The sequence below is a fragment of the Brachypodium distachyon genome, chromosome 1 (assembly GCF_000005505.3).
Source record: "Brachypodium distachyon strain Bd21 chromosome 1, Brachypodium_distachyon_v3.0, whole genome shotgun sequence".
NCBI lineage: Eukaryota > Viridiplantae > Streptophyta > Magnoliopsida > Poales > Poaceae > Brachypodium > Brachypodium distachyon.
The window spans coordinates 36,385,358-36,405,817 of NC_016131.3; the positions used below are offsets into that span (position 1 = coordinate 36,385,358).

The 20,460-nt window shown below is 44.2% G+C and overlaps 1 long non-coding RNA gene across 1 annotated transcript; it reads right to left on the reverse strand.

Moving 5' to 3' along the window:
* Positions 1-17,953: 17,953 nt before the first annotated feature.
* LOC100840899 lies at positions 17,954-18,847 on the reverse strand. Its single transcript, XR_729552.2, has 2 exons — positions 18,687-18,847; positions 17,954-18,604 (listed from the first exon to the last, which is right to left on the reverse strand). It is a non-coding gene; the product is annotated as an uncharacterized LOC100840899 (long non-coding RNA).
* Positions 18,848-20,460: the final 1,613 nt, after the last annotated feature.

Genomic DNA, 20,460 nt, shown 5'->3' on the forward strand with positions numbered 1-20,460 from the left:
TATAACTGCCTGTTCGTTGAATGCGAGAGCCGAGAAAAAATGGAATCCTTTGACCATTGGCAGGGGTCCTCCTTTTATAGCCAAGGGGATACCACAGGTGCCACGGTGCATGGTTTACAAGTGGCGAGCAACGAGCTTGGGCAGCTCCTCCTCGATGCGCTGGCATGCATGCATGGACGCCAACCCCGTGGCTAGGGGTCCAAGGCCTAAAAAATAGGACTGGACAGCCACTGTTCGTCCGACTAGACGGATAACGCCCCTCCCGTCGGTTCATTAAATGCGCCATGCGCCTCACTCCTTGCCCTGGCGAAACTGCGCACTGGGCGTCTGCCGTGCGCCCACGTGGCATCGCTGCGCTGCTCGCTCGGCCCCGCCCTTACGGGGGGAACTTGCGCCCGGGAACACCCCCTCCCAGCAAGTGCCTTCCCGGGAGGTGCCCAAGCGGGAATATTCCTCGAAGCCCCGCGAGCCCTTCCGGGCTGGTGGCTGGCCGGGCAGCCTATAGGGTGCCGCCTGGGGTGAGATCCTCCCGGGAACTCAGTAGTGTGACCCACGCATCGTGCAGCGGTGGTATCCCGGGTGCCACTGGTGCGACACGCTCCCCCTACACATTCTACCTCAGTACAATTTCTCGGGTCTAGGTTCATACAACTTACTCTTGTCTCGCCAGAGCCCATATAGCATTGTGGTTGTACTGGAAGCTGCTAAATAGGAAACTAGTCCAGTCTCGGTTACCCCAGGTGGCATTCCACATTTGCAATGCAGGCGCTCCCCGAATCCACAGGAGAGACGTCCATGGACAATCCATTCCCGAATCCACGGGAACTCGACTTAGAGGGACCCATAGAAATGGACCTGACGCCGCTAATCCTCAAAGCAGCACACCCAGGACAGTTCATTGAATTAATTGTTTTGTCTTAAATCTAACAAAACATTTCATATAGCCAAAGGCATAACAATATCATAATGTAGTAATTTCCCCCACGATACTACCATAGCTTAGCATTCAACTACAATCGATGGCAATTTTGGTAGCAAGGTAATGGCAAGCGTAAACTATACTACCTGGGATTTATAGCTAGCATAGAGGTACGAGTAATAATCTTAATGCATCTAATAAAACATCTAGTGCATAGTAAAAATATTTGGGAAATGATCAAAGTGAACTTGCCTTGTCCAGAGTTGTAGTGGTTATCACACTCTTCGCAACAACAGGGATTACACTCCACACAATCTAAATTAAAAGAAAACACACACACAATAAACATGCCATTCAATACAAATACATGCGATGATGCATATGCCATGATGATGCACACTTGGTTACTTCTAATGTAACAAGTTTTGTTTCTGTTTTGAAAAGTTTTTCAATTGATTTGGACAGATTATACAACATCAAAGAGGTAATTAATATGCATGGAACATGGATAGGCTTTAATTAAAAGATTATGTGGTGCAATATAGAGCAAGATTTAAACTTGTATGGCAATACCATTCACCAAATAATTTTCTCCTCTGGTCCTAATGGACAAGAACATGCTTAAATAATTTAACAGCGAGCTAACCTGCTCAAAACTATTTTGAAATAATTCATTTGAAATTTAAACCATATTCAAGCATTCTGTAATTTGCTTCTGGTAAAGTTGTTCAAAACTGAAATTAAACTATGTCAAAATATTCTACAAGTTGTGAAGATTCCAGAAAGGTGCGGATCATAATTTTTGGACAAGTGGTTTAAACGTTATGATGCTTTGAAGTTACAGGGGCTTTTCTGCAAATGTGCAGTTTTTAATTCGGCCAAAAATAAGATTATGATTGCTTTGCCACGTGGCATGATGTGGTTGGCCCGTACCGGTCCGAGTTAGGGTTTTTATGCCGGCCGTTAGATTAGGAATCTACGGCCTAGATTAAAAGGGGAGGGGCTTACCGGGCGCAGCTGCCGGAGACAGAAGAGGAGGCGGCGGCCGGCGGCCAGCGGTCGGGCGGCGGCGGCGCGAGGTGTTCGGGCGGCGGCGAGGCTCGGAGTGGAGATGGGCGGCGCAGTCGGACGGCCAGACTGTCGGGGCGGCTCGGACGGACACGGGCGGTCGGCTTGGGGCGGCTCGGGACAGACGTCGGACGGCGGTCGGGCACGGGCGGCGGCGGCGTGCTGCGGTCAACCAAACCCGAATCTGAGCGCGTCGCCGTGTGCGCGTGGGAGAGGAGAGGGAGAAATAGGCGGCCGAAGGGCGAAGAACTCACCGGAGTGGCGGCGGTTTCGCGAGGACGGCGGCGGCCGAAACTTACTCCGGCGAGAAATTGAAGTGTGAGACGAGAGTAATCGGGCGTGAGGTTTAGGGGAAGTGGAGGAGAAAAAGATGGGGCACAAGATGACGCAGGGGGATTTGGAGATGGGGGCTCGCGCGCGGAGAAATCAGAGCGGCATCGTGGGGTGTTTTCTGGCGTGCGTGGCTTGGAATCCGGAGGCGGTTGGAGGTAGGGGATGATGGCGGGGCCGGTCGGTCCGATCCGGTTCGGTCCGGTTCGGCTTCGGTTTTTCATTTCTTTTTTCTATTTTTTGTTTTTGAACCTCAAAATTGATTCAAAGCTCCAGATCACTCCAAATAAATTGCAACAAAATTTGTAAAATCATATTTTCATGTGATCTACCTTTTGGAAAAAGAATTTCTTCAAAATAAAATATTTAAAAATACTTTTGGCTATAGAATAGCCTTTAGGGCCTTATAGAATATCAAAATAAATTGTTTTTCCGAAATAATTTCAAAAGCCAACATATGGGATAGCTATATATATGCATTAAATCCCTTTTTATACCAAAACCTTCATGGGTTAAAATACAAAATGCCCAAATTCAAATTAAGGCACTATTTGCAAAAGATTTTCTAGGAAAATTTTAGGGTTTTCAAATGTGATTAAATGCAAGGGTGACATAATGCTTATGATATGCAATGCATATGAAGGGTTTTGAAATTTGGGATGTTACAGGCATGAAAACTGATCTAATCTGAAGAGCACGATGTGATATAATCATAGCAGAAAGAATCGGCTAAATAGAATGTACGGTTGATAATCTACAAGCTACAGAAGTAGGCTAATCAAAACAGACTGCAGCTCGAAAAACAGAACAAGAAGCTCACCGGAGAAGATGAAGTTCGCCGGAATTGATGGGATTCGGCGAAAAAGAGGTTTCCGAAGGCGAGGCTGTGGTGGATGGTGTTCTAGGGTTCGAGAGGGATCTAGTGGTGGTGATGGCTCGGGCTAATTTTGGGCGAGGTGATAGGAATTGCTCGCCGGAGTTCACATGGAAACGGCGACGAAAACTCGAAATTGGATGCGGGATTGATAGCAGCTTCGATCTCGGCTTTGTGGGATAGGTTGGAGCTCTCAAGGGCGTCTGAGGGGAGGTATTTATAGGACGTAGGACGCTCGGGATAAGGCGGACGGCGGGTGAGATTTGAACGGGGTCGGTTTCGCTTAAAATTCGGATAAGATAGAGTCCGGGATGGTTTCAATCTTGTTGGGATAGATTCCTTGCCGTGTGGGTCACGAATTGGCGAAGAAATCGCGGAGAAAAACGGTTCGGAGGGTGCAATTCGAGGTGGAGGCGGCCATGGACTCCGAGGAGCTTGGGCTCGGGCCGGGGAAGGTTGGGCGCGGGGCAGGAGAGGCACGGGCTGGGCGGGCGGCGTCCGGCGGCGAGGTGCGGAGGAGGCCAAGCGGCGCGGCAGCCAGCTGGGGCGAGCTGGGGCAAAGCTGGCCGTGGAAGGCCATGGAGGGCTGCTCCAGTACGTGCAGAGAGGTAGAAGAAAGAGAGGAGAGAGAAGAGAGAAAAAAGAAAAAGAGAGAAAAGAAAAGAAAAGAAAGAGAAAAGAAATGGGCCGTTGGATGAGAGATAGATGGCCGAGATTAGAACTTAGCCCTTCGGGGCACTTAAGTGGAAACGGGTTTCAGTAGAATACGCCTCCTCGCAGTGAAAATGTACTCCGCGGAAGAAATAGAAAATGAAATAAAAGAACTAGCTTTTCTAGGTCTCTAAATCGTCAGAAATTCACATATGGCAAATAAAATACCAAACGGATTCGGAAAAATTCCAGAAAATTCCAGGAATGCTAATTAACTGTTTAGAATGCAAGAAAGTAATTTCCTCATTGAATAAAATATTTCAATAGGTTTTATAGCACATGAACCTCAAATAAATTCCAAATAATTCCAGAAAAAAATATCTACGTTCCAATAAATTGCCAAATGGGCTTCTAACACCAAATGAAGCTTATGCGTACCAAATTAAATATTCTCCAACTTTATAATCTGGAAAGTCACATTATTCCTTCTCGTTAATAAATAGGCAAGTGTTAGAAAAATCATATAATTGATTTTAACGCCAAACCAATAACGTGTGTACCTTTGAAAATGTTTTCTCAACTATAGGATTAGGAAAGTCACGTTATTCCCACTCTTTAATAAAGGTTGGAAAAATCATTTTCACACGAGGATGTCATGTTACCCTCTTCTCCTTATTTGATCATTTATTTTGAAAATGAAAAGAGTATACCAAAATAATAATCTTTCATAGGTGAACTATTAAATTTGTTTTCCAACTGTATACTTGGGAAAGTCATATTATTCCCCTCTTTATCATTTAATAAATGTTGGGAAACTTCTGAATTGATTCAAAAATTCCAATGATGCTCTCGAATGGTCATGGCATTCAAATTGGAAATTTGGGATACCATAAATCTTTTATAGGATCCCCAAAAAGGAATAAGACTCATTTAGGTTCTTGAAATCCCATACAATAACATAAGATGCAAAATTGGATCCAAATTAAATACTTTTGAATTTGTAAAAATCTTTCAACCATGTGATATAATTTGGATAGTCATATTAATCCACTCTTTTGTTATAAAATTCAAACATGCTAAGAAAAATTCAAACAAGTCCTGAAAATTTTAAATTCTTCATAAATTCTCAACCAAAATATGTTCAAATCAAACAAATTAGATAAAATAAATAATATTAATTACTTTATTAGTTTGTTCTGCATGCGTTGTAAACTTACGTTACATGCAGTTTCATGCCTGGCCGGTTGAGCGCCCGTGCAAAACAAACCAAGCACGATGTGATATACTAGGTGCATGTGACGTAAGGTTACGTTACCCGCAGGCTTCAGTCTATACGCGAGCCGTGCAAAACTTACGTTTCATTAGGGTAATCTTACGTTGCATGCTTCTTGGGATGCTCGTGTTGTAAAAAAAACTTGCATGTGATGTAGTTCCATCGGGAGTTTTTCTATCTATACGTTGAGCAACTGTTGTAGTCACTGCCGTAAGATAACATTCATGTGAGTCAAGAATGGAATGGAGTTCGCATGGTGGGCATTGTCAAGATTATACTGGACGTCTGGACCAGAAATACATTAATTCATATTACACCAAAGCTTTTAGCCAATCACTGCAGTAAGAAATCTCAGTGCCAACATAAAATAGAAAAATCAAAGGAAAACATAGCGGTGCACTAATTAAGCACAAAATCAAAGAATTCTCTCACTGCTAATAAAATGCAAATTACAGGTCAACATAATAATTCTATGTGCCAAGATAAAATACAAATTCTCCGTACAGAAGGAATACAGAAGGAAGACGATTAACGGGACCCCATTCAACTTTACCATCTAACATAAAGCCACAGTCCCTCGGTTCCCATCACCGAGAGATGCAGCCAGCAACAAGAGTCAATTTTAATGCAATGTTTGTAATGCCAAGCTCATTTGCAAGACGGGTAACTCAGATGAGATACATGGGTTTGGTGTAAATCTCATGTTGGAAACACATAGGAGAAAGAATGGAGATACACCTTTCGATGTGATGGACTACTTATGGCATGAGCTTTACTTCGCTATTCTTCATCGAAGAGTGCCTCCCTATGTCCCCTACATCATGAAGCTTATTCTTGCCAAGGCACCTCTCATGCATGATGTTGACTTTGTGGTTCACCCCTCCAAGCAATTGATGAAGAAGAGACACCTTCCACCTCCTCCGAACAACTTCCAAGCCCCGGTTGACTATGAGGAGGATGAGGATATTCCTTCAGATTTGGGTTTGGGACCCTCCTCTCACACTCGTGGCTCTAGCAAGCAAGGTGGTTGGAAGGGCATGCTAAGGAAGATATTTTGCATGCAACAATCCAATGTGAGGAAGTTATACAAGGTTGAGCAAGTTAATCACCGCATTCTTCGTCGTCAAGAGCGCATCTTGAACCATTTGGACTTGCCTAGCTCTCCCGTGTCAGATGTTGAGAACTTTGAGAGTTGGAGGAGCACCCATGGAGATTGGAACCGCAATGATGGTCATCTTCCTTCTCCGGTACGTGGTGATGAAGAAGATGAGGATGATGATGAAGATGAAGTGCCCGCTGCCGAGGGTAGTGAAGATGAGGATGAGGAAGAGGACACCAGTGATGACTTCTCTGAGTGATTTGTCTGTTTCTCTCTTGGGACGATTCTTCCCTTTTTGGTGTCTTGATGCCAAAGGGGGAGAGTGTAGTTGTAAGGGAGAGTTTAGGGCCTCAGGGATTTGCAGGGTTTAGTCACAAGCTCGTTCTTATTTGTGGAGTTTTTAGGTGCTTGTGATACTTATCTAGCGTTGTTGAACTATTTAAATTCGTGGTTTGTGTAAGACTTGATAACTTTGTGTGGTGTAATAGCTAGATTTAAAGCTTTATGTGATGGATTATTTGTTCTAGATATATTCGTAATGCTTATATCAAGTCTTACTAATCTTGTGTGGAGATGTGATACTTTTGTCCCTTAGATATGCGCTCCATCACAAGATCTCATTGCAAAAGGTATATGTTCAATTGGTTTGACTTATCTAACCCTTTATGCTTCTTGGAAGCCTTGCTCGATATCTTGTTGGATAAGTCATTGTAGGTTTTATTCAAAATTGTTATGCCTTGTGGAGGTATGATCTATCTTCTTTATGAATGAATCTTACATATCCTTGTAAAGCTTTTAGTGAGATATCTTTAATCCTTCGCAATTGAGTTGTTGGTTTATAAAATTTAGGGGGAGTGTTGATCCTAGTGTATGTACTCTTTGCATGTCAAGCAAATCAAATTAGTGCATACACCTAGGGGAGCCCGTCTATATTTTATATTCTTTGCATCTAGTGTTTATTGATTATTCTTATATGCAAATCTTTGTGTTGTCATCATTCGCCAAAAAGGGGGAGATTGAAAGGGCATTTCTCCCTAAGTAGTTTTGGTGGTGATGACAACATGTGTGGTTATCTTATTTTGTGCCAAGTATTTCAGGTTTTATAAAGAACTCGACACAAGATGAGTTGTGGACCCCTAAAAAGGTTTCAGGTATTTTGTGCTAAGTCTTTCGGGTATTTTGTGCTAAGTATTTCAGGTATTTTGTGCTAAGTATTTCAGGTTTTAGCGGCTTTTTCGGTTGATTTGAGTCGTAGGACATCCGTACTATTAAGAGGGGATCCACAAGGGAAGGTAACAGGTGAATCAATTTCACGTACACATCTACACCATATTGCACCCACTAAAAAGCCTACCCAAAAAGGTGTTTGTCAAAAACATGTTTCAAGTTGTGTTTCAAGCTGTTTTGGATTCCAGGCGGCGGAAGTTCCGGGTGAACTTCTGCCCGAACCTCCGGGTGCTCTCTATTAGTCCCGGAGGAATATGCGAAACTTCCGGTGAATAACCGGAACTTCCGGTCAGCCAGAAGTTCCAGCTATTTAGCGGAAGTTCCGGCCTATCCCAGCGCAGTGCATAACGGCTCGATTTTTGGGATCCCATATAAGTACCCCTTCGTCCCCAATGAGCCAACTGACCGTTTCCACAACCAAGAACACCCCAACACCATTCAAGAACACCTCAAGCTTAAATCTTCAAGATCTCCCTCCCTAGCCACTCTCTACTCGTGATTCTTTGAGGATTGGAGGAGAAGATCTTGCCCTAGGGTTTCACCAAGTCAAAAGGTTGATTCCCCTTGTTTTCTTTCTGGATTTCGTTTCTCTTGGGTTGTTGGGAACCCTAGACGGAAGCGGTCACCTCGAGCTCTCCCTTGGTGTGAGGAGCTTGAGGCTTGGATTGGGAGCCTCCTATTGAATTGTGGAGTTTGCCCCGGTCAAGTTTGTAAGGGTTCGGCGTTCGCCCTCAAAGAAGCCATTAGTGGAACTCACGTGTTGTGAGAGCTCATCCCACCTTTGTGGTGTGGTGAGTTGGAGAATAGAGTGAGCCTTCGTGGCATCTTTACCTTTGTGGTAGAGCACTCCTCCAAACGGTGGAACCCCGGTGAAATCTTCGTCTCCACGTGTGGTATCATTTCCCCTTTACATTCTTGTTATATGTATTGTTGCTTCGGCTATTGCATTTCATTCTAGGCTTGCATTCACTTTAGAGAATTTAGATAACCCTGGGATTAAGTGTTTGTATCTTTCAAGAATTGAAAAAGAAAAGCTAAAATTTGCAAAACAGTCCAAAAGGGCTTAAAAATTAAATTAAATTAAATTAATGATGACATGAGCATGACATGATGATGATAAAAATTAAATTACAAAACAGTCCAAAAGGGCTTAAAAGGAAAAGTGTTGCTCCGGGCTGTTACAACTCTCCCCCTCTCAAAGGAATCGCGTCTCGAGATTCCAAAAGAAGGAAGGGAAGGAAGGTTGAATACTCGGTCCAAGGATGGTCTTCACGTTCCGATGCTTCATCCTTGAAGAGCTTGACGATGTTGTCAAGAGCGACATTTGGCTTCATGAGGGTGGAAACCAAACACTCCGGATAGCAACGTCAACGACTAGATATGGAAGTGAAACAGAGCATAGGACACGAGAAAAACAACGTGCACCTTGGAGAGGTTGGTGGAAGGTTGAAGCAGACAAGCTACTTGAAAATACCATTGTATTGCAAACGAGCTTATCCATGATAACGGAATGGAGTGTACCTCGTAACGAAGTGACACGGAGAAGATTTGATCTCCGGGTGCATATATCAAGACTAATGTCCTGATCTTAGTGCAACCGGGTGAAAAACGAGAGGAGTGCCATGAGCTTCTTTAAGAAACAATTCTTTTAGACCATGATGATTAGGAACAATGATGCGTCCTTAAAGAACACAATCCCCTTGTCATCAATCGTGAATCTTTTGGACACAAAATTGCAACCAATAATCTCATCAATGAGCTTACGGGGAAGGAGAAACAGAAAGGTTGAGCATTAGGAATTTTGTCTTCCAACATTGATACAACAATCAGGTTGGCAAGATAACCTTGTGGAATGAGTCCAAGGTTCATTTTCACAAATTCCTCATCGAGAGCAGGTTGACATTCCTTAATCATGAGGTTGTTGCAAAATGAATTGCGACTGAGGCGTTAGCCAAAACAATAGCTTTGCCGGAAGTGTGGATTTGTCAAAACAAAGTCTTTGATGTTCTCAATTCAGCGACACTGTCTGAGATGAAGATCATGTTGTGAAAACATACTTGAGGCTATGGTTCTCGAAAAAGATTTTGCAACGGTTGCCAAGCAAGTAGTGTCACTAGACTTTGAGAGAAAGCACAAGTGCAGAAAATTCAAGATCACGAGTCGGATAGTTGTGTGTTCATGAAAACAAAGTTGGCGAGACGCATACGCCACAACTTTATGATCTTGTATGAGAATGGCTCCTAGACCTTGGTGAGAAACATCTCAAAAGATCCGAAACGAGCTTGAAGAGTCTAAAGCTAGAACTAGAGAGTGGTAATAGAGTTAGGTTACGCTTCTGGGAAAAACTGTGGGTTAGGAAGCTTATCCTTCAAAATATGGAAACTCATCGTACTGTGAGGTCCAACAGAATCTCTTATCCTTCTTGAAGAGAATAGCAAAAGGAAGGCGACCTTGTAGAAGTTAGAACTTCAGGAAGCCGGAATTTACCTAAAGTGTAAGCCACACACTGATCCATCGGTCCAACATAACAAGAGCGAATCATAAGAGTGGTCGATAGGTGATCAGTCCATCTCGCACCCAAACTATTAACTTTGTACATGAATAGGTGGATCGAACAATTTAACTCACGGAATTTACAAAGGCAGGGAGGTGGCGCAAAAAGCTTGGAAAGAGCAAGATGGAGATCTTCAGCAAGATTCTTTTGAGTGGAGTTGTCGAGGACATCGTTGAAGAGGACCACCAAGAATGTCAAGATATTCCAAACAGATAAAGTTGAAGAGACGAGAGAAGGTTGATGGAGCATTGATGAGGCCAAACGACATGACTGTGTACTCATAAAGACAAAAACGAGTAGTGAAAGGACGTCTTTGGAATGTCCTCCTTTTGGATTTTCACTTGATGGTAACCCATTGTCAAAACAAGTTTGGAAAAGGCTTGATCGGACAACCATTGATGCGCGGGAGAGGATGCTTGTTCTTAATTGTACGCTGATTAAGAGGACGATAATCATTGCACAAATGCTTGGCTTTATTCCCCTTCTGCTCAAACAGAGTGGATAATTTCAAGGATAAGAACTAAGTCAGATGTAGCCTATATGTTCGAAGTCTTCCAATTCTTTCTCGAGCTTAACAAGTTATTGGAAAACATCTTGCAAGGCCAATTAGAAAACTAGAGTTATCCTGGTTCTAGTTTGATAACAAACTCGATTTCTTTGTTAGACGGGATGCCTAGCAAATCCGCAGGAATAATAGCCGGAAGTTTCAAACACATGGAAGATTCAAGGGTTGGAAGAGGAAAGCAAGAAAGTCAAAGCAAAGTAGATTCCAAACGGAGGTTAAGCTTTGGAAGTCTTCGTCTGAGCTCCAGGTGCTGAACAAAAAGAAGCTTGGGAAAAGAATCTAGATGCCAATCATACACAGAGGAATGCTTTAGAGATTGGAGAGGTTTGTTTGCCAACGTTTGCATCATGCATGATGACGAAACAAGAGAAAGAAAGTGACCGTAAGTGACATTGCAAAAGATGCCAAGTTATAGTCTAATTCCAAGTTGTACTACTGATACAAAATCGTACACACAAGGTTCAAAACAAAGATCTGAGTTCATCAAAAGATAAACTTGATCCACAACATCGATTATGCATCACCAATCGCACGGGAGAGTGGTACACAACTGCTATGGATACATGAATCCTAGTAACGAGGATCAAACGTTACGGACACATTTGGAATTGCTTGTGGTCTCGTGGGAAAGTGAACGCCTTGAGACGTTTGATTGCCATAGAAACACAAAAGATGATGGCCATAGCTATGAGTATGCTGAGAAAACCACGCTCACAGATAAAACCACCAACATCAAGCAACTTGTTAGAAACAGGAACTTGGGTTTCTCAGGGTAAAGCTCATCCTTAAAGAACAACCCATCATCCATAGTAGCCAACAGTCAACGCAGAGCATTCCATTCGTTCACGGGTGTGGCCAAGCTAGAAATGAAGATTCTGGTTAATCCTTCATCATGTGCAAACTTAGCTATGCTAACATAGATCAGATGATCCTTAAGCTGATTGCACAGGGTGAAGTAAAAATCTCCCTTCATGAATGTATCCCATAGGAATGCATTTTGAAAGGTGAATTCTCCATACTGAGGTACTTCGTACGCAGCAGGGTAAGGCTGATGTGGACAACACGCCGGATAATAATCTCAATGATATTATCCAATGCTACAAAACATGAAGTGGTGCTGCGTCAGACGGCTAATCGTCTCAGATGTAAACCACTACATGATACATCTCCTAGTTGAGATCGTGGAAATCTTCATACACAACGTACTAAGGTTCCCAGCGTAATCCGATGTAATCCAAAGCATCGCAAGAAGGAGCCGGATAACAAAAAGATCTTGACTCAACGGACAAAGGAACAACATGTGAAATAACCAACTAAGAAGAAGGTGATCCACAAAATCATCAAAAGGAAAGGCAAAAAGCCAAGGTAGAAAAGCAAGTTCTATAACAAATATAGAATGCTAGGGAGAGGAAAGGATGGACAAATCAATGTACTCATTGCATTAAATAGCACGGCCGAAAGACCAGCGTTGTTCTCACAGCGAATCAAATCGGACAACCTGACGAAGCCAAATGAAAGAAGACGAAATCATCTGGAAGAAGGCAAGTCGGGAAGTCAACAACAAAAGAGGGAGACGAGCGAAGAGAAGAAAAGCTTGGTCTATCACACATATAGAACCACCGACTAGAAGAGAAGTAGAAGGTCTTCATCTGTCTTGAGGCAAAAGAAGAGACGAGAAAAGACACCACCTGAGGTACTACGGGAAAAACCCACGAGATACTTAATTTTTCAAAATTTAGGCGAGAGAAAACTTTTCCAAAAACAAGAAGGGTGGGTGGGTGGGAAAGAAGAAAATAGAGCCTATTTTCACTTTTTCAAATAGTTTAGAGGAACAAAATAGGTTTCTAGACTCAACATCGACCAAAAGTAGCCGGGGAATCCTAGAGTCAGTTTGGCTCTGATACCAAGTTGTAAGACCCCGGGACCGGAATTATGCAATTTAGCCCTGAATTGCTAATCTTTGCATAATTCAAGCCTCAGGTTCTTAACCTACGATGAACACTTCAACGCAGAACACGCATGGTGCTCATTCAGAGGATTTTGCAAAGCAAATGAGTACAAAGTACTCGCAAGACTTACGCGGAGATCTATACTATTAATGCAACATGTCTCCAAGGAGGAATATGGTGGGGTTATGCAGCAGCAACAAATATCTGGAGAGACACCCTAATAACAATGTCTAATGAGAGAAAGAGAAGAGTCTACCAGGTGAAGTGATTAACCTATTTACTAAACACCAAACAACACAATCCTCTTATCACCCCCTCAACACCTCGTGAGGAAGCAATCCAAAGGAAACTCACACTTTAAGTAGTTTTAAGAATATCCATGATTAATCGCTAATTACTAGTTAAGTTGATGAGATTAAGTTGGTGAAAGTTCTCTATGATCAAGTAATGACCTCCAAGTCATCCATAACCGCGGACACGGCTTTCAGAAAGATTTATCCCTGCAGGGTGCACCAATTTACCCGTATACGTTCGTCCAACCCTTGATGCCACTATAGAATGGAACACATGCAAAAGCATCTACCGGTAGGATTGGGCGACACGACGTTTCCCAGCTCCACAACTAATCCAGGGGACGACTCAACTGAGTCTATCCGAAACGAGAGCCCGGCCGAAGCGTCGATCGGACCCAGGAGTTACGTGTGTGTCAAGGAGATCGGACTCCAATGACTAGGCCGAGAGTCCTTAGATGCAATTCAAAAGTCTCCACGAGACAAGATCTCCAAAGGTGCAAATGTATGATGGTCAAATGGAAAGCCCGAACTATGTGGCCCCTGGAAGAGCGATGAATCAGGTACTAAGTCGAGTTGGAACCCATGTATTCTCCCACGAGCGGTTAGCTCGATGTTTCTTGGATCAGCGAAAACGAGAACTCAGTCCTTACGTTGGCCCAAATGGAACAAATCGCCGATGCGTTAGCACGGCCTCCCATCGTTGCCTTGTTACAGTTTAATATCATATCACAGTTTTAAGATTGTAATTAAAACATAAAGTAGCATGTGGGTGTAGCAATTTTGGAACCCCAAAGTAAGGACACTAGACTCGCAATCTAAGCATGTAATCTAATGACCAAGTAGGGCAACAAACAAACATGTGACATGGTATTAGGACAAGTAACAAGACACATATGGCAATGAGTAGAGCTTTCTAATAAGCTATGCAATCCTAGAGGCATCGTGACAAGACTGAGATCGTAACTTAATGCTAGATTAAGGGAGAGGCAATAGGTATAATCAACATGGTCAATAATGGTTGCTTGCCTGGAGTACTCAATTGCCCGGAACTGAGTAAGAATCCTCGAAGAGATCGCAACAGATCACAACGTGGTCATCGTCACCGTAGGTACCGAAGACTACCAAAGAAGAAGCAAATACACAACATAGAAGGAAAGTATAAGCATACAAGATACACATGGTAATTAATATGCACAATCAAAGAATGATGCATGGCATTTTAACAGCAAGTGAGTTGATACACTAATCATATTAAATGGATTGGAATTGGAATTACTAAAGCATTGGAATTACAATTCCATATGCATTAATTAGATGTTTTACACTAAACAGCAGGTTCAAGTTTCTCAAACATGAATGACAATGCCATGAACAGGTTTGTTAGATCTTTGTGATCAAAATTCATATAAGGTTTGCCAATTTTGGAGTTAGGGAGCAACTTGTATGAATTAAACAAGTTTCAAATGGATTTGAACTACTGTTTAAACAGATTTGAATTTATCATTTCAAATTTGAAAACAGATGGCATAGTTGGATTCCTTATATGTTTCTTAAAAATTTACATATAAAGTTTGCATGAATTGGACAAGATATGCATGAGATATGATTTAAACAAGAACAAAGCATTTTCTGGAAATATAAAACCAAAAAAGGAAATACACAGGGCTATAGCTACCCAGATGCAGCAAGCCACTGTTGCTGACAGTGGGCCCGGGAGGCTGACGAGGCGGGGCTCGCCGAGCTGGTAGCCAGAGGTCACTGAGCAGCTGGACCGACCTGTCAGTGGCGGTCAAAGAAAGAAAAAGGTCTTGGGAATCGACCTGAGCTGCTGGACCCACCTTGCAGGCGCTGGGAATCGATCTCAGGTCGGAACTGAACACGACGAATGGACGAGCGAGCTAGCCAGTAGGATAGCATAGCAGATCTTGGAAGATCGCAGGCGCACAACGACATAACAAGAAGGAAGGCGGAGCCTTGGCTGCTCGCGGCGGCCACAGGATTGCACCGGCGCCTGCGACCAAAGAGATAGCGAACAGAGCTAATAGGCGCGGAAAAGCACGAACGTGCAAAGAGCATCTAGGTGACACGAAGGTCATCACAGGTTCCTTAGCGAATCGACGGCGCGACGACGAGCAGCAGCTCTCCGGCGGCAAGCCGGAGCACGTAGCGTCGCTATGGAGCTACGGTTCACCGATTCGCAAACGGAGAGAAGCAAGGGCGAGAGGAGCTCACCATGAATCTGTAGGAGGAAGATGACGAGGTTTTAGTGGACAATTCGTCGGAATTTTGCCAGAGAAGCGCCGGCGGCCGTAGAGGAAGAAGACGTCCTTGCGCCCTGTGTAGTCGATCTGGTTTCAATTCCTTGCGTGTGGACGACGAGGAAGAAGAGGCGGAGCCGATGACGCCCTGGGCCAGAAAAGGAAGGAGAAAGACCTAGGCTCGGGTTTCCAGCGAGAGGAGAGGTCGAGGGGCTGCTTATATAGACGGGAAGGAGGAGCAGCGGCCGTCAAATCAAGCCAAGGGCGGACGTGGCATGGCTGGATGCCCTACCATACCAGAGGATGGAGAAAGCGGAGAGAGCGAGAGAGAGAAAGCAGGGAGGAAGAAGGCGTCTTCGGTACCAGTTCGGGAGAGATAGTGGGTTAGCTGGGCTACGCGGAGAGAAGATGGGCCGAGGCGGCTGGCTGGGCGATCAGGTAAGAGGGGAGGCTTTCTCCTTTTCCTTTTCTATTCCTTTTCTATTAATCTCCCAAACTTGATTTGAATTTGCAATTCAAATGTGGCTTTTAGGAAAATTAGATAAACAGAAAAGTAAAAGAAAGGGACAAGGAAGTTTTAGCAAAAGGTTTGCAAAGTATTGTTTTGAAAATTGGATTACAAAAAGAGTAAAAGAAGGCATGGTTTAAATTAATCCCAAGAATAATTTGTAAAGGCAAAGTTGGTTTTCTAAATTAATTGAAGGTTGCACTTTGGCAACTTTGGAAATATTCAAAACTAACTTGGGTTTTGTAAAGCACATGAAAAGACAAGCAAAAGAAGCAACAATTTATGCGAGTGATTAACATTTCATGTGACATGATGCTAATGATGGCAAAAAAACAATAATTAAATTACAAAACAGTCTAAAAAGGCTTAAAAAGAAAAGTGTTACTCTCGGGCTGTTACAACGAGTTGCCTCCATGAAGCTGAAACATGCCGCCGTGTCTGGTCCGACGCGTCTGTGTCGCTGGCCGCTGCCCCGTCACCGTGTCCTCGTGCCTCTGTGCCATCGGCCATCTGCTCGATGGCGTGGCCGCGTGCTTCCCTCCCGTGGGCCAACGCACCCAAGCCATGGCCCCACACTGCAGCGCGACCGCCGGGGCCGAGCGCGTCGCAGGCACCGGCCGCCGTACCGACGCCGCGCGACCGCTGTGGACGACCGCGTCCGAGGCACCGGCCCCCATCAATCTACGGTGTCCCTCTTCTCCCCCAATTGTTGTTGCGCCTGGATCAGGATGACGTGGAACAGAGGAAAAAGGAAGATGGAGGATTTACGGGCCATCAATGCCCTCACGAAAGGAGGAGCATGAACAGGAGACCCTGGTCGCCGGCGAGAAGGCGGGATTGGGAAGCGGCGAGGCCGCGGGAGCGGTGGAGGTGGCGGGGGAGGCGAGGTCCCACTCGAGCTTGCCGACGCCGCCGCCACGCCCCGCGTCTGCTGTCACGGACCGCTCCTCCTACTCTCACGCGCCGCCGCTGACTGCTCCTTCCCCAGCCACCGCCGCCTCATAGGCTCGCTGCAATCCCAATGCAGCAGCTCACCAATCGCCGCCGGCCGCCCCTGACTGCACCGAACGAAAAATCCCAAACCGCACTCATGATTATTTTTTTTACAGCAACCGCACGCATGATTTTTTTTTTACAGCAACCTCACGCACGATTTGATTTGGGGAAGGTGGGCTCAGCCCTCAGCTCGAGAGAGAAACCATCCAAAAAAAATTACGTCTACCGGGTGAAAGGCTGACGGAAAGTTAGGTCGACCGCCACACGCTCGGGTCCAGCTCGGTCGATCGACCGGGGTGTAGAATAAGTTTTAGCAAAAGGTTTGCAAAGATGTTGATTCCAACCTGCATTCTTCTTTTAGCTTTTCTTAAAAATCACAAATTAGTGTTTCTCTCACCTAAGATTGGATCGAGGTACCGAACGACCCTAAATTGTTTGAATTCATTTCCATTCGCGGCAATTTGTGTGAATCCAGGTAATGCCGGTTCTAATGTTCGGTCTATTTTTACTGTCAGCATGCACATGGCCTGGACCACTCAATGCAGCCATGTGACCCAGTGAGCACTAATGCTAGATGTGCATGTGGGCTGCATGCAAAATAATAGTTGCTGCCTAGCACATTGCGTAGGTTTTTTTTTAAAATAAGAAATGCATGTGTGGATGTGGGCATGTCGGTTGACCATATTTGAATTTTGTGGGAAGCCGGTCTTGACTCCAGTTTGCTTACCTAGATTAGCAATAAAAATAAAATACCGCGTGGTATTTCTTGATAGCTGACATGCGCTTCTCTTGAAATATTTCATGTGCTCAATACCCCAAGACTGTAAAGACTCGGTACACAAATAATTGTTTGAATTATTTCGTGTGCTGAATAAAAAATTTCAGTACCCGAGACAAAATAGTCGGCATCTCGATTAATAAAAATTAAATCACCAAACTACTTGGTACCCCAATTTCATCTAGTCGGCACCTCAACAAAACATGTGCTTGGTACCAAACTACTCAATACCTCGTTAAAAATATGTGATCAGCACCCGAGATTGAAAATACTTAGTGCATAAGAAATTGTTCTAGTTATTTCGTGTCTCGATACAAATAAAATCTCGATAACAATCTCCGGTACCCCTATTCATCTAATCGGCACCTCAACAAAACATGTGCTCAGTACCCAGGATCAAACTACTCAGTACCTCGTTAAAAATATGTGACCGGCACCTGAGATTGAGTAAGTACTAGTATTCTTGCTTCTTCTTCATCTATGATGAGTAAGTACTAGTATTCTTGCTATGAGTAAGTACTAGTATTCTTCTTCTTCGTCTATGAGGATAAATTAAAGGATTTCTCCCAAATCCAGACAAGAAATCCCGTAATGAAGGACACAGCTCGAACAAGCACAAATCCATTTTATCCCCTTCATTTTCAGAGGTGTATCAAGGAGGGAAAATGAAGTCTGCATCTCTGTGATCAAATCACATCACGGGTGAGAAACTGAGAACTTACTGAAAAAAAAAATAGCACTCATTGGCATTCCATCGAACAAGTGCGAGTCAATTGAACAGGTGCCAGATGTGATAGCAAAACAAAATCAATCGATCCCTACATCTTTCGAGGAATCAAGAACACATAAACATGACGCCCATGTGATATAGCTGAAGAAGAAATCCATGCTAAGAAAGCAAGGGGGGTTGGGGGGATCCAACGACTTAACACATGGGCGATGGATGCAGGTGTGCTGCCTTAGATCTTGGCTCATAGCTGCAGGTGGTGGAGCACGTGGCCGAGCAGGTGAGCCGCATCGCCGTACAGCTTGCTCACCTCCGCCGGCACCTCCCCGCGCCGCCGTGGGCTGACCAGAGAGCCCAGAGCTGGGCAACGATCAGGTCCTCCGCCAGTGAGTCCCCCACCACCTCCTCCGTTGGAGGCCGACCACCACCAGACGACAGCCAGCAGCTCACCGCCCGGCGGATCTCCCCAGTGCCCAGATCGTCGATCTCCTCTCCAGGCCAAATCCAAAATTGTTTGCTGGTTGAAGAGAAGAACCTGGTTGGGGAAAAAAAATTGAAGGCAACAAATTAGACCACGGCCGGCGGTGGCAGGAAGACGGCGAGGAGCAAAATCTCACCGGGAGAATGAAAGACGCGAAGAAGACGGAGAGTGCATTGGGTTGTGATTTTGGACGTGGAAGGGGCACGGGTGTGAACAGGTGCGTCAGATGGTCTGGTGCCTTCTGTCAGCTTTCTCGATAGAATAAATGAAACGAAAATGTAAACTTGCCGTAAAATGCCGTTTGGATTGAACCACATATATATATATATATATATATATATATATTTTTATATATATATACACACACACCGTTCCGAAGTGAATCGAAAATAACAAGGTATCTTACCGTTCCGAAGTGAATTGAAAAGCTACTTACCGTTGCGGTGGCTGAAACGCATGTGTGTGCGCAACGGAAGCGTGGTGGGCCCATAACCCACAGGTCTAGCATCGAAACCTGGCTCTGATACCAAGATGATAAGGGATGCCCGATCTTTTCAGAGAGCAACGTGGACAACTTGTACGACTCTACAAATCTTCCGCCTGTTCACCCATCGCCGCACGACGAATTGACAACCCAATGGAAATTCACAACACCACACACATGAGCAGTAGTCTGCCGGCCACAAGCGGTTTCGCAATCTTCCAATTCCCAGCGGAATGACAGATTACGCTCCAAATTTCAGTAGATAAAAACACCTATCGAAACGAATATGGTGTATACGATTTCAGATGAATGCTTCTTGCAATTCAACAGTCTCGAAAATAACTAAAACGTGGTCTAACCGTAACACTAGACGTACCCCTTGTATATATATGCGAGGGGGAGCCCAATCACCCAAAGACTCAAATTAGGTTCGACTCAAACTCATACAGCCAATCTGAATAGGACTTGGCTTAAATAAGGACTCGCGGGTCCGGGGGCCCCTTAGACGTATTGGACTCGTCGTAGGCTGTCCTGGTACGCCTCATACTCGTACTCAATTTGTGGTGGGAAGATCATTCTTGTCGTTGGTTGTGCGTTGCACATAAGTTGTTATTTTAACGACTTGTATTCTCCATCTTTATTTGTGTTGCGCCTTCCTCCCTCTCCTCTATCGCGCATATCTTTATGTTGGATAACAGCAGACAATGATCCTCGCACTCGGCCTCCTCTCCTCCATGCTTCACGGTTGCCTCAGACTCAACTTGATTGCACAAAGATATAAAGACTTATGCAGTATAAAATTCTCATCAATATAAACATTAGGTGCAGTTAGGAGTGAGTTCACCTGTTGTTCAAATAACTTGGCACGTGGCTCGTGTAATTGGTCCAATGCATAGATCATTGGGTTTATCTTGAACAATAAGATCATCATTAGATAAAGATGATAAAGAACTAGCCATGCCATCATCGTATCAGGCCACCGGCACACCAGCATGTATCTTGAACAACAAGAGTAGAGTTTGTCCAAAATGAAAGTATGAAATAAAATTGGAACTCACTCTAATTTTGAAGTTGATAGGCTAAATCAAACATGTGTACCAGGTTCATCTATCTGCAATGTAAGTGTGCGTTTCGATTTGTATAGATTCTTATACAAATCCACGTCACTTATTTATAAATCCACGTCACTTATCGTGGGACAGGGTAAGTATAAACTTGCATTTGCACTTGCGTAGTTACAATAAACGGCTGTCTCTGAATATTCACGGATACAAGAGATAAGACAAACTAGATTGTTTTTTATAAAAGTTATTATCACATTCCGTGATGTATATATTTGGTGTTTTTGTATTTGCGCAGCATGGTAACATCGCAAAGGGACTTGACCTCACAAACTTTGCATCAACGTAACTTCCACATCAAATAG